The sequence below is a fragment of the Oncorhynchus keta genome, chromosome 14, assembly GCF_023373465.1.
Source record: "Oncorhynchus keta strain PuntledgeMale-10-30-2019 chromosome 14, Oket_V2, whole genome shotgun sequence".
Lineage (NCBI taxonomy): Eukaryota > Metazoa > Chordata > Actinopteri > Salmoniformes > Salmonidae > Oncorhynchus > Oncorhynchus keta.
The window spans coordinates 38,498,837-38,513,456 of record NC_068434.1 but is presented as its reverse complement, the minus strand read 5'-3'; the positions used below and the strand labels follow the sequence as shown (position 1 = coordinate 38,513,456).

General features: G+C 47.9%; 1 protein-coding gene across 9 annotated transcripts in view; it reads right to left on the bottom strand.

Annotated features, from left to right (window-relative positions):
- Positions 1-14,620, bottom strand: part of LOC118394083 (splicing regulator ARVCF) — a 258,146-nt gene that overhangs the window by 75,950 nt on the left and 167,576 nt on the right. The window lies entirely within an intron of this gene.

Here is a 14,620-nt window from a genome sequence, read left to right as displayed (position 1 = left end):
CAATTTATACACAGTTATTCACAATATCCCCTCATCAGAAAAGATGTATCCTCAATGAAACAAAAGCCTAGAGGGCTATCAGGCATATTGCATTTGATTCATATTGCGTCGGTGTGCGTGCGTGTGAAGAACTTCCTGTTCCTGCCACAGGAAGTTCCATGAGGTCATCCACGACTGTACCAAAACTCTGCTTCCATACTCAGACAATGAACATCAACAAACTGCTGTACACCCTCTTAATGTGGAATATAGGAAGGAAGCCATTTAATCATCAACAACCAAGTAGCGAGAGAGAGGGAGGAGAGAACGAACTAAAGACAGAATAAGAGCAAGAGAGAGATGAGCTGTGTGTGGCATTGTGGGTTTAGCAAAGTGGCGTGGAGGGAGGGAGGGCTGGGTGAGGCAGGCAGAGTTGATGATGCCAGAGGGACTGTTTGTTTTCTACGAGTCTTTGAAGGTGCTAACAAGCGGGCAGTTCTTCATTGATTAGCCAAGCAGTGTTAGCTAGCCGCTTCAAAGACCCTCTGTCTCACTGAAACCTGATTGATCTGCTGCCCGTCCGTCTTGCTGATCAGTCAGAAGACTCTGCTTTCATGTTGGGAATCTTCTCCTCCCTAATCCTATGGGCCGGGCTGTTAGGTTTGCGTGTGTGTACAGGGATGGGAGGGGGATTCTGGACATCGTTTTCAGGGACAAAGTCAAAGAAAGTTTCTCCTCGTCACAGCAGTAGAGTCAATTAGTGAAGTCAATTGTGTGTTAAGTCATTTCCCTCGGAGCAGTGTGTCAGCTCTCCGTTTTTGGGACTAATGACTGGGAAGAATAGCTGAGGTACAGAGTGTAATTTTCTCAGTCAACTGTTATGAATGTTTGAAAAAAGCAATTGACCTTTGGTTAATCAAGTAGTGTGGGATGAAAGCTCTCTTTGTAACGGGCCTCAGAACATAGTGTTTATTTACCTTTCAATGTGATGTAATACTTGGTTGTTCTTTGTGTAGGACGAGACCAAAAACCTGCTGTATTCAGAATTGTCCCCATCTCCAGTACTGTACACACAGGAAAGCATGTCTGACGTGGGCCAGACCTGTCCGTTTGAACATCCCTTCACCTTTACCAGGATGCAGGGAACTCACAGGCTTGAAGGCTGACTAGAGGACTGAACGATAGCGTGCGAGTTTAGAAGTCGGCAACTGCGCAAGCATGCAAGAGAGTGCATCCGTGTGTGTACAGTAAATTCTCAGCCGTGGTAGCCAGCCAACGGCCAGGACCGCTCTTCCTGGATGTACTTGAGACACCACATCCCTGAACGCCAGAAAATACCATCAAAGCAGGACTATGCAATCAAAGGCCGCCGCTTAAAAGACAGACAAGCAAGCTGTGGCTCGAGCAAAGCAACTCAGAGGCCTACTAGCTGACTAACCAGCTGCTTGATCCCAGAGTAATGCCTCTTCCCTCCCTCCCCCTCTCTTCCTGCCTATTCCATCCCTCTCTTAACCCACTCCCAACCTTCAAAAGAAATAACGAAAGAGCAAAAGAAAGAACCAAAAGAAAGAATGAGGACGCATACTGGGAAGAGATGGGGGAGGTTGTCATCTAAAGGTGACCTTTCATTGAGATAAAAAAAATGCACGCACACATGCGTGTCCAAGTGATGTGTACTGTTGCCATGATACACATTCTAGAACTATACCAAACAAAAATACAAACGCAACATGTTAAGTGTTGGTCCCATTTTTCATGAGCTTTAATAAAAAAAAATCCAGAAATATTCCACACAAAAAGTATCTCAAATTGTGCACAAATTTGTTTACATCCTATTAGCGAGCATTTCTCCTTTGCCAAGACAATCCATCAACATGACAGGTGGCATATCAAGATGCTGATTAAACGGCATGATCATTACACAGGTGAAACTTGTGCTGGGAACAATAAAGGGCCACTTTAACATGTGCAGTTTAGTCACAATGCCACAGATGTCTCAAGTTGAGGGAGTGTGCAATTGGCATGCTGACTGCAGCTCTGTCCACCAACGCTGTTGCCAGAGAATTGAATGTTCATTTCTCTAGCATAAACTGCATCCAACATAATTTTAGAACATTTGGCAGTACGCCCAACCCAGCCTAACAACCGCAGACCACGAGTAACCACGCCAGCCCAGGACCTCCACATCTGGCTTATTTATATAAGTACTCAGAACCTTTGCTATGAGACTCAAAATTGAGTCATATGCCATGCTATGTTTCGTTTTTAAAGAGAAAACACAAATCTAAAATAAGGATAAGTTTCTCAGTTCATTCAAATCATTATTTCAGTTCCACAGCAGCGGTTGGTCTGGGGGTACAAGGTGGGGGTTAGGGTCCGGGTACAGGGAAGGGGGTAACAGCCAGACAGCAATTTTGAGCTCTTTCCATTGATCATCCTTGAGATGTTTCTACAACTTGATTGGAGTCCACCTGTGGTAAATTTAATTAATTGGACATGATTTGGAAAGGCACACACATCTGTCTATTTAAAGCATCAGAGTTGACAGTGCATCTCAGAACAAAACCAAACCATGAGCTCGAAGGAATTATCTGTCGACCTCCAAGACAGGATTGTGTCAAGGCACAGATCTGGGGAAGGGTACCAAAACATATCTACAGCATTGAAGATCCTGAAGAACACAGCAGGCTCCATCATTCTTAAATTGAAGAAGTTTGGATCCACCAAGACTCCTCCTAGAGCTGGCTTCCCAGCCAAACTGAGCAATCGGGGAAGAAAGGCCTTGGTCAGGGAGGTGACCAAGAACCCCTGACAGACCTCCAGAGTTCATCTGTGGAGATTGGAGAACCTTCCAGAAGGACAACCATCTCTGTAGTACTCCACCATTCAGGCCTTTATGGTAGTGGCCAGATGGAAGCCACTCCTCAGTAAAAGAAACATGATAGTCTGCTAGGAGTTTGCCAAAAGGCACCTCAGACCACGAGAATCTAAATTCTCGGGTCTGATGAAACCAAGATTGAACGCTTTGGCCTGAATGCCAAGTGTCACGTCTGGAGGCAACCTGGCACCATCTCTACAGTGATGCATGGTGGTGACAGCATCATTCTGTGGGGTTGTTTTTCAGCGGCAGGGACTGGAAGACTAGTCAGGATCGAGGGAAATATGCATGGAGCAAAGTACAGAGAGATCCTTGATGAAAACCTGCTCCAGAACGCTCAGGACCTCAGACTGGGGCGAAGGTTAATCTTCCAACAGGACAACAACCCTAAGCACACAACAAAGACATCGCAGTAGTTTTGGGACAAGTCTCGGCACGTCCTTGAGTGGCCCAGCCAGAGTCCGGATTTGAACCAAATCGAACATATCTCTGGAGAGACCTGAAAATAGCTGTGCAGTGATGCTTCCCAGCCAACCTGACAGAGATTGAGAGGATCTGCAAAGAAGAATGGGAGAAACACCTCAAATACAGGTGTGCCAAGCTTGTAGGGTCATACCCAAGAAGACTTGAGGCTGTAATCACTGCCAAAGGTACATCAACAAAGTACTGAGTAAAGGGTCTGAATACTAATGTAAATGGGACATTTCCATTTTTTTTTTATACATTTACAAACATTTCTAAAATGTTTTTTCATTATGAGATATTGTGTGTAGATTGATGAGATTTTACCTAACAAAATGTGGAAAAGGTCAGGGGAATGAAAACTTTCCGAATGCACTGTATATTACTGTGTACTTAATGAACCAAAGGATGACACATATTGAACAAGATCATAGCTCGGGAGGAACACAAGACAATGCAATATAGTTTGTGCAAACCGCAAATTCCCCAATTACAGTTAGGTCAGCAGATGCCATACTAGAGCTCCACAGGGTGAAAGACTGATATTTCTGAGAAAGGCTTCGATGGTAAACCAATTTTGGAGAGAGAAGGGAATAGAGAGGGGAGACTGAAGTGTCAGAAAGACAAGGATTTGGCCTCGAGGCAGGTGGAGGATTAGCCAAACCTGCACTTTATTCAGCCTTGTTTGTCTAGATCCGTCTCACAGTATGGAGCAGAGGGCTGGCTCTATCCATATACCCCGCTTTACCTCTCTGACAGCTCTAAGAGGAGGGGACACTTTACCTCTCTGACAGCTCTAAGAGGAGGAGACACTACCTCTCTGACAGCTCTCTAAGAGGAGGAGACACTTTACTTCTCTGACAGCTCTAAGAGGAGGAGACACTACCTCTCTGACAGCTCTCTAAGAGGAGGAGACACTACCTCTCTGACAGCTCTCTAAGAGGAGGAGACACTTTACCTCTCTGACAGCTCTAAGAGGAGGAGACACTACCTCTCTGACAGCTCTAAGAGGAGGAGACACTACCTCTCTGACAGCTCTAAGAGGAGGAGACACTACCTCTCTGACAGCTCTAAGAGGAGGAGACACTACCTCTCTGACAGCTCTAAGAGGAGGAGACACTACCTCTCTGACAGCTCTAAGAGGAGGAGACACTACCTCTCTGACAGCTCTAAGAGGAGGAGACACTACCTCTCTGACAGCTCTAAGAGGAGGAGACACTTTACCTCTCTGACAGCTCTAAGAGGAGGAGACACTTTACCTCTCTGACAGCTCTAAGAGGAGGAGACACTACCTCTCTGACAGCTCTAAGAGGAGGAGACACTACCTCTCTGACAGCTCTAAGAGGAGGAGACACTACCTCTCTGACAGCTCTAAGAGAGGAGGACCTCTCTGACAGCTCTTACCTCTCTGACAGCTCTAAGAGGAGGAGACACTACACCTCTCTGACAGCTCTAAGAGGAGGAGACACTACCTCTCTGACAGCTCTAAGAGGAGGAGACACTTTACCTCTCTGACAGCTCTAAGAGGAGGAGACACTTTACCTCTCTGACAGCTCTAAGAGGAGACAACCTCTCTGACAGCTCTAAGAAGGAAGACACTACCCTCTGACAGCTCTAAGAGGAGGAGACCTCTCTGACAGCTCTAAGAAGAGAAGACACTACCCTCTGACAGCTCTCCAAGAGGAGGAGACACTACCTCTCTGACAGCTCTAAGAGGAGGACAGCTCTCCAAGAGGAGGAAGACACTTTACCTCTCTGACAGCTCTAAGAGAGGAGAGGAGACACTTAAGAAGAGAAGACACTACCTCTCTGACAGCTCTCCAAGAGGAGGAGACACTACCTCTCTGACAGCTCTAAGAAGAGAAGACACTACCTCTCTGACAGCTCTCCAAGAGGAGGAGACACTACCTCTCTGACAGCTCTAAGAAGAGAAGACACTACCTCTCTGACAGCTCTCCAAGAGGAGGAGACACTACCTCTCTGACAGCTCTAAGAGGAGGAGAAGACACTACTCTCTGACAGCTCTCTAAGAGGAGGAGACACTACCTCTCTGACAGCTCTAAGAAGAGACACTACCTCTCTGACAGCTCTAAGAGGAGGAGACACTACCTCTCTGACAGCTCTAAGAGGAGGAGACACTACCTCTCTGACAGCTCTAAGAAGAGAAGACACTACCTCTGACAGCTCTCCAAGAGGAGGAGACACTTCACCTCTCTGACAGCTCTAAGAAGAGAAGACACTACCTCTGACAGCTCTCCAAGAGGAGGAGACACTACCTCTCTGACAGCTCTCCAAGAGGAGGAGACACTACCTCTCTGACAGCTCTAAGAAGAGAAGACACTACCTCTCTGACAGCTCTCCAAGAGGAGGAGACACTACCTCTCTGACAGCTCTAAGAAGAGAAGACACTACCTCTCTGACAGCTCTCCAAGAGGAGGAGACACTACCTCTCTGACAGCTCTAAGAAGAGAAGACACTACCTCTGACAGCTCTCCAAGAGGAGGAGACACTACCTCTCTGACAGCTCTAAGAAGAGAAGACACTACCTCTCTGACAGCTCTCCAAGAGGAGGAGACACTACCTCTCTGACAGCTCTAAGAAGAGAAGACACTACCTCCCTGACAGCTCTCTAAGAGGAGGAGACACTACCTCTCTGACAGCTCTAAGAAGAGAAGACACTACCTCTCTGACAGCTCTCTAAGAGGAGGAGACACTACCTCTCTGACAGCTCTCCAAGAGGAGGAGACACTACCTCTCTGACAGGAGGAGACACTACCTCTCTGACAGCTCTCCAAGAGGAGGCACTACCTCTCTGACAGCTCTAAGAAGAGAAGACACTACCTCTGACAGCTCTCCAAGAGGAGGAGACACTACCTCTCTGACAGCTCTAAGAGGAGGAGACACTACCTCTCTGACAGCTCTCCAAGAGGAGGAGACACTACCTCTCTGACAGCTCTAAGAGGAGGAGACACTACCTCTCTGACAGCTCTAAGAGAAGACACTACCTCTGACAGCTCTAAGAGGAGGAGACACTTTACCTCTCTGACAGCTCTAAGAGGAGGAGACACTTCACCTCTCTGACAGCTCTAAGAGGAGGAGACACTACCTCTCTGACAGCTCTAAGAAGAGAAGACACTACCTCTGACAGCTCTAAGAGGAGGAGACACTACCTCTCTGACAGCTCTAAGAGGAGGAGACACTACCTCTCTGACAGCTCTAAGAAGAGAAGACACTACCTCTGACACCTCTCCAAGAGGAGGAGACACTACCTCTGACAGCTCTCCAAGAGGAGGAGACACTACCTCTCTGACAGCTCTAAGAAGAGAAGACACTACCTCTGACAGCTCTAAGAGGAGGAGACACTTCACCTCTCTGACAGCTCTAAGAGGAGGAGACACTTCACCTCTCTGACAGCTCTAAGAGGAGGAGACACTACCTCTCTGACAGCTCTAAGAAGAGAAGACACTACCTCTGACAGCTCTAAGAGGAGGAGACACTTCACCTCTCTGACAGCTCTAAGAGGAGAAGACACTACACCTCTCTGACAGCTCTAAGAGGAGAAGACACTACCTCTGACAGCTCTCCAAGAGGAGGAGACACTTAACCTCTCTGACAGCTCTAAGAGGAGACGCTTACACACAGGTGAACTCCTGACACCAGGTGTGTGTGTGGATGCGCGTGTTAGGCTGAGTTAAAGGAAAACTAAAAAAAAAATCATTAGTCCACTGTTGATACAGTCCAATAATGTTGTTCTTGTCAGCAGTCAAGATAATGGACTTTCAAAATCCAAATTGAGGATCATCAAAAAAATATTTTAAAATGTTCACAGTTTCCTATGGGATGGCCATGTGCTCCACTAATACAGGACTGTAAAAACTGGCAGGTCTGAATCACTACCACACAGCCCACTAGTCAGTGAGTCATGGAATTCCCCTGCAACATGCACAGGCTGTGTCCTGAATGGCACCTTATTCCCTATGAAGTGCGCTATTCTTGACCGTGCCAATAGGGCTCGGGTCTAATTTGCACTACGTAGGAAATGGGGTGCCATTAGGGACTCACACACAGATTGATACAAGGTCACAACAGAACCATGTCTAGAAGAGGGAGAAGTCTTCAAAGTATTGTAGATGACTGAACATATGAATGAATCTCCTTTTGTTTACATTCAACGTAACAAAATGCAGAGAAACAATATTATTTGAGAAGGTAAATGTGATCCTGTTCAGTTTCCTTTTCAAAGTCTTGCTGTGATACGGAATCTGAGATCTGAGTAGTTACCGAGTATTATATTTCATTGTAATGCATCTTTATAGAGAATACCTCTCCCATCATTCCGAGATGTACTAATGTGGGTTGTTCTGGATGAAACGGTGGGTGAGAAAAGTAGTGAGCGGGAGATGTAGAGATGCAGTGGATGTTAATTAACAGCAGCCTCCTATCTCTATCAATCCCTGAGTCATCCATCACACAACCATCAGGCATGTCCCTGCTAGGAGATAGCAGAGGAGGGGAGGGAGGTGAGGAGGAGGGGAGAGAGAGGAGTGAAGGGAGGGCAGCCTCTGTGCTTGATGCTTCATTATGAAACTATAAGAGGAACAATGATCCAAGTAGCTAGGCCTAAAACTCTGCACTTCAGTGTCAATCTTCCCTCTTGAATTATGTATGAAACGCTAAGTCTAATGTAGAAGTCCTTGCATTGGTGTTGCAAGAGAAAGAATTGAGTAACAAAATCCATCACCCATGAGAAATGTCTCAAGTTGTTCTCCTGTGTAGACCACTGTGTGTAACACATCCTGGTTCTAAATATCCCAGGTAAAAAAGACAGATGGATTCCTCCAGTCCAGTCTAATGTGCAGTAACTGCTCAGGATGCACTAGTAAGGAATTATACCATAGACTAGCAAGATGAAATAATTTGAGGCCCTGTGGTTAGTTTTTGAGTGGTTACTGTACCTCCAGTTAAGATCGAGCTCATTTGATTCCTAGCAGGCTAAGACTACCTGTGATGAGTGTCACCTTGCCTCTCCAGGACCTCGGTCTCCTTCCCTGCCCCAGTGCAGCATGGGTAACAGGATTTCAGTCGGAGTCCTTGCCAGCAATCATTACACAATTAATCCCCCAGCAAAGACCGCTTGGGTAAACTTGGGTCGTCTAATTTCCCATCATCCCTTCTATTCTACCGGCTGCCCTCCCAGCACCCCTCCACGAGACTCGAACCCAGGTCACATAACAAGGGTTTTTGAGGGAACGGATGTGAAACCATGCACTATATTATACTACCTTGCCCGTTACGAAACAGCCAAAACAAGGGCTGCTTGTGGAATGGCCTGGAGGTCTGGCAGGTGCAGTTAAGTCAACAGGAGGAGGAAGAGAAACCAGGGTGACGGGCTGACAATGTGTGGCAGTGACCCAACACAGCACACTGTCCCTGGGCTAAGCCCCTCACAACAGGGCTCCAGAGCCAAGTCCCCCCAGTCAGCCCCCGGCTCAGTTACAGGCAGGGCAGGGGCAGCCCGGCTGGATCCTAATTGACTGGAATGATAGGAAGTGGAGGAGCGAACAGACTAACGGGAGAGGAGACTTAATCCGTGGTGGCTGGACGAAGGCATCCCACTGGTGGACTGGTGACGACTTGGAGCTGGAAGTGGAGACAAACACAGACTCCGATCTATACACACACACACACTTGTTCTATTAGAGTGAAATGAGCAACAAATACACCCACAGCCCAGTAGAGCGACTGGGACAGGAGGTAACAAACACACACGCAAAACAGCGGCCAAAGCCCTGACGATGCAGCCGGGCATAATATGCCCTCCTCTGGCGAGTGATCCTGAGCCAAATCTCTTCCTCTCTCCTCATGCATAGTCTCCTCGTTTCACAGGCCTGCCCTGCATGACTCCTCCCTCCCTGCCCATCCCAAGACATCCTTTCCTTACCGCTTCCCAGAAGCCCCTTCACCACCATCCCCATCTGGCCACCTCTTTTGTTCCTTTGTGCTAAAGCCCAGAGTGAGTCCGGATAAAACTAGGTTGACTGGACATGATGGGCTGGCCGCGAGACACAGAGGCCACCTCTGACTTTCAAGAAACTATGAGTCTAAATTAAAAACCTGGCTGTAATAAGGGGAGGTCGATCTGATAGCCTCACAACAGGAGCTCACAGTCTCCCCCCCCCCCCACTGTGACAGAACCAGCTAACTACTAATGGAGACGCAATCCAACAAAAAAGCAATGTCTGATATGTCTCCAGGGCTGATGTTCATTCTGATTCATTGGCTGGGAGTTTCCCCGCCGAAAACCTATTTCTCACATATGGCACAATTATACATGACACCTGTACACACTAAAGTCACACTTCACAAGCATTCACACTTCATTGTCTGCAGTCAGACGCGGCTCTGGGTTGCATTCCACGCCGACAGTTCTCACTGAATATGCTCTGTCAATACAGACAGGCTAACCAGCATGAGGATAAATCACTTCTATAGAGCTCCAGATTTCAGGAAACAGATTGAAGAAGAGGAGAAGGGGGGCGAAGATAAGGACGGAGGAGGTGATCGGAGAAAAGGATGAGGACACAAAAACAAAAAGAAGCACTCCAACTAGAGCCGTGGTATGACACGGCGGTAACAGAGGTAAAACAACGGGGCCAGGCCTTCTGGTAGGGGTCAGTGCTCGTGGTGGGGTTGTTTGTTTGGATATGGGGCGCAGCGCAGTTGAGAGAAAAGGGAGGAATTCGTCTTCTGCGGCAGCAGGGAATGGCCTGTAGTGAGAGGGGTGTAAGACCCCCTTCGCAGGCCACCTGACTGTATCAGGAGGGGAGGAAGGAGGGATGGGGGAGGAGGAAGGGAGGACCGGGGAAAAGAGAGCAACTGTTGCCAGAAGCTCAGTTCTGGCAACAGGTCTGTGAGCTCCGGAGGTCTGTGTGAGCTCCGGAGGTCTGTGTGAGCTCCGGAGGGTTGGAGGGACATGTGTTCCACGTCCTGCTAGCTAGTAATGCTACGAGGCCAGGCCAGCGCTCACCGACCCCCTCCACAATAAAACACGGCTGTGCTCGGCTGCATTGGGATAACCCATTTCATGGAATTTACAGACAAGAGAGGAAGAAAACCTCCCCACCTCATAACCCCATGTGTGAGCGAGAACCATTAGACTTGCAGGCAGATACAGTGTAGAGCTCATAACAGGCCCCCGGGGGCCTCTGGATATTAACACAGATACCTACGGTCCCCTGAGAGACAGGCTCCTTTACAAAAGGGCCAAGATGTCAGCAAATGCTAACATATTTCTCTATCCAGTCGAGACAACGCATAGCACAGCGGCCACGCAGTTCATCAAGATAACGGCCACCGCTTTTCAAATATGCACTCAGTGTGATGCCATTAAGCCGCCGGCCGCCGACCAACCCTTTACAGTGTAAAGACGCAGACCCCCAGCCATATAGTAGGCGGTTGTTTGGCATCAAGACTAGGCCCAGGGCTCCGTCAGAGAACGCCCAGCAGATTTACAGCCAACCTTTAACTCGGCGGTGAGATAAGGGGGCTGTGTAATATCTGTGTCTCTTAACCAGAGAGCTATTGTGCCACATGGATAAATCTAGCAGGACCGTTGTGCACTTTTATTTATTATTCCTCTCTCGCTGATTAAAGATATTAGCGAGGAGAGGCAGTGCTCTGTTCAGTTCCACTTTACTCTCTAAGTGTGAGACTGTACTGGGAGAAAACATACCCTGGCAGGGCTGATAGCGGATGGACAGGCTGAATGGCCCTAACTCACTGTGTGCCGGGTCAATTGGAAACCCTCCCTGTGGACAGACAGAATATTTCCATCTACAGTGTTATATGATGTACTCTTTTCTCTTTAGCTCATTCAGCACAAACATAGTTCACGGGTTTTATCTTTTGTTTTATATGTAATGTGGGTGCTTTGGTGTGTTTGGACCCCAGGAAGAGTAGCTGCTGCCTTGGCGGCAGCTAATGGGGATTCCTAATAAAAAACTAGTACACAGTAAAACAGAAGAGGACCGAGACGACCAGACGGACTAATCTTCCAGCCCAGACAGCAAAGGAAGTCAGCTGCCTGAGTGGTTCTAACTGGATATTCGGTTCTAACGAAGTCCCTGTGACCAGGACTTGTAGCTGGAGATATAGGAGATAATACCATGATATAGGACTGTATATAGTATGGCTTCTCCATATGGTACAGCCATTGATATAGTATGCAGATGAGAATGCTATTCGTTGACTACACCTCAGCGTTCAACACCATAGTGCCCTCAAAGCTCATCACTAAGCTAAGGACCCTGGGACTGAACACCTCCATCTGCAACTGGACGTACCGATGGGCTGTCTCCAGGTGTTAAGGGTAGGTAGCAACACATCTGCCATGCTGCTCCTCAACATGGGAACCCCTCAGGGGTGCGTGCTCAGTCCAGTACTCCCTGTTCACTCATGACCACACGGCCAGACAACTCCAACACCATCATTAAGTTTACCAATGACAACAGTGGTAGACTTGATCACTGACAACAATGAGACAGCCTGTAGTGGGGAGGTCAGAGACCTGGCCATGTGGAGCCAGGACAACCACCTCTCCCTCAACATGATCAAGACAATGGAGATTGTGGACTACAGGAAAAAGAGGACTGAGCACGCCCCCATTCTCATCGACGGGGCTGTAGCGGAGCAGATTGAGAGCTTCAACAAACTATCATGGTCCAAGTACACCAAGGCAGTCATGAAGAGGGCACGACAAAACCTATTTCCCACCAGGAGACTGAAAAGATTTTGCATGGGTCCTCAGATGCTCAAAAGGTTCTACAGCTGTACCATCGAGAGCATCCTGACTGGTTGCATCACTTCATGGTATGGCAACTGCTCGGCCTCTGACCGCAAGGCACTACAGAGGGTAGTGCGTATGGCCCAGTACATCACTGGGGCCAATCTTCCTGCCGTCCAGGACCTCTACACAAGGCGGTGTCAGAGGAAGGCCGGAAAAATTGGCAAAGAAGCCAGCCTCCCGTGTCAGACTGTTCTTTCCGGTACCGCACAGCAAGCGGTACCGGAGCACCAAGTCTAGATCCAAGAGGCTTCTAAACAGCTTCTACCACCAAGCCATAAGACTCCTGAGCAGCTCATCAAATGGCTGCCCACTCTATTTGCATTGCGCCCCCCTCAAATCAAATCAAATCAAATCAAATTTATTTATATAGCCCTTCGTACATCAGCTGATATCTCAAAGTGCTGTACAGAAACCCAGCCTAAAACCCCAAACAGCAAACAATGCAGGTGTAAAAGCACGGTGGCTAGGAAAAACTCCTAGAAAGGCCAAAACCTAGGAAGAAACCTAGAGAGGAACCGGCTATGTGGGGTGGCCAGTCCTCTTCTGGCTGTGCCGGGTAGAGATTATAACAGAACATGACCAAGATGTTCAAATGTTCATAAATGACCAGCATGGTCGAATAATAATAAGGCAGAACAGTTGAAACTGGAGCAGCAGCACAGTCAGGTGGACTGGGGACAGCAAGGAGCCTTCATGTCAGGTAGTCCTGGGGCACGGTCCAGGGCTCAGGCAGTTGAAACTGGAGCAGGAGCATGGCCAGGTGGACTGGGGACAGCAAGGAGTCCTCATGTCAGGTAGTCCTGGGACATGGTCCTAGGGCTCAGGTCCTCCGAGAGAGAGAAAGAAAGAGAGAAGGAGAGAATTAGAGAACGCACACTTAGATTCACACAGGACACCGAATAGGACAGGAGAAGTTCCAGATATAACAAACTGACCCTAGCCCCCGACACATAAACTACTGCAGCATAAATACTGGAGGCTGAGACAGGAGGGGTCAGGAGACACTGTGGCCCCATCCGAGGACACCCCGGACAGGGCCAAACAGGAAGGATATAACCCCACCCACTTTGCCAAAGCACATCCCCCACACCACTAGAGGGATATCTTCAACCACCAACTTACCATCCTGAGACAAGGCCGAGTATAGCCCACAAAGATCTCCGCCTACAACCCAAGGGGGGCAACCCAGACAGGCCGACCACAACAGTGAATCAACCCACCCAGGTGACGCACCCCCAGGGACGGCACGAGAGAGCCCCAGCAAGCCAGTGACTCAGCCCCGTAACAGGGTTAGAGGCAGAGAATCCCAGTGGAAAGAGGGGAACCGGCCAGGCAGAGACAGCAAGGGCGGTTCGTTGCTCCAGAGCCTTTCCGTTCACCTTCCCACTCCTGGGCCAGACTACACTCAATCATATGACCCACTGAAGAGATGAGTCTTCAGTAAAGACTTAAAGGTTGAGACCGAGTTTGCGTCTCTGACATGGGTAGGCAGACCGTTCCATAAAAATGGAGCTCTATAGGAGAAAGCCCTGCCTCCAGCTGTTTGCTTAGAAATTCTAGGGACAATTAGGAGGCCTGCGTCTTGTGACCGTAGCGTACGTGTAGGTATGTACGGCAGGACCAAATCAGAGAGGTAGGTAGGAGCAAGCCCATGTAATGCTTTGTAGGTTAGCAGTAAAACCTTGAAATCAGCCCTTGCTTTGACAGGAAGCCAGTGTAGAGAGGCTAGCACTGGAGTAATATGATCAAATTTTTTGGTTCTAGTCAGGATTCTAGCAGCCGTATTTAGCACTAACTGAAGTTTATTTAGTGCTTTATCCGGGTAGCCGGAAAATAGAGCATTGCAGTAGTCTAACCTAGAAGTGACAAAAGCATGGATTAATTTTTCTGCATCATTTTTGGACAGAAAGTTTCTGATTTTTGCAATGTTACGTAGATGGAAAAAGCTGTCCTCGAAATGGTCTTGATATGTTCTTCAAAAGAGAGATCAGGGTCCAGAGTAACGCCGAGGTCCTTCACAGTTTTATTTGAGACGACTGTACAACCATTAAGATTAATTGTCAGATTCAACAGAAGATCTCTTTGTTTCTTGGGACCTAGAACAAGCATCTCTGTTTTGTCTGAGTTTAATAGTAGAAAGTTTGCAGCCATCCACTTCCTTATGTCTGAAACACATGCTTCTAGCGAGGGCAATTTTGGGGCTTCACCATGTTTCATTGAAATGTACAGCTGTGTGTCATCCGCATAGCAGTGAAAGTTTACATTATGTTTTGAATAACATCCCCAAGAGGTAAAATATATAGTGAAAACAATAGTGGTCCTAAAACAGAACCTTGAGGAACACCGAAATGTACAGTTGATTTGTCAGAGGACAAACCATTCACAGAGACAAACTGATATCTTTCCGACAGATAAGACCTAAACCAGGCCAGAACATGTCCGTGTAGACCAATTTG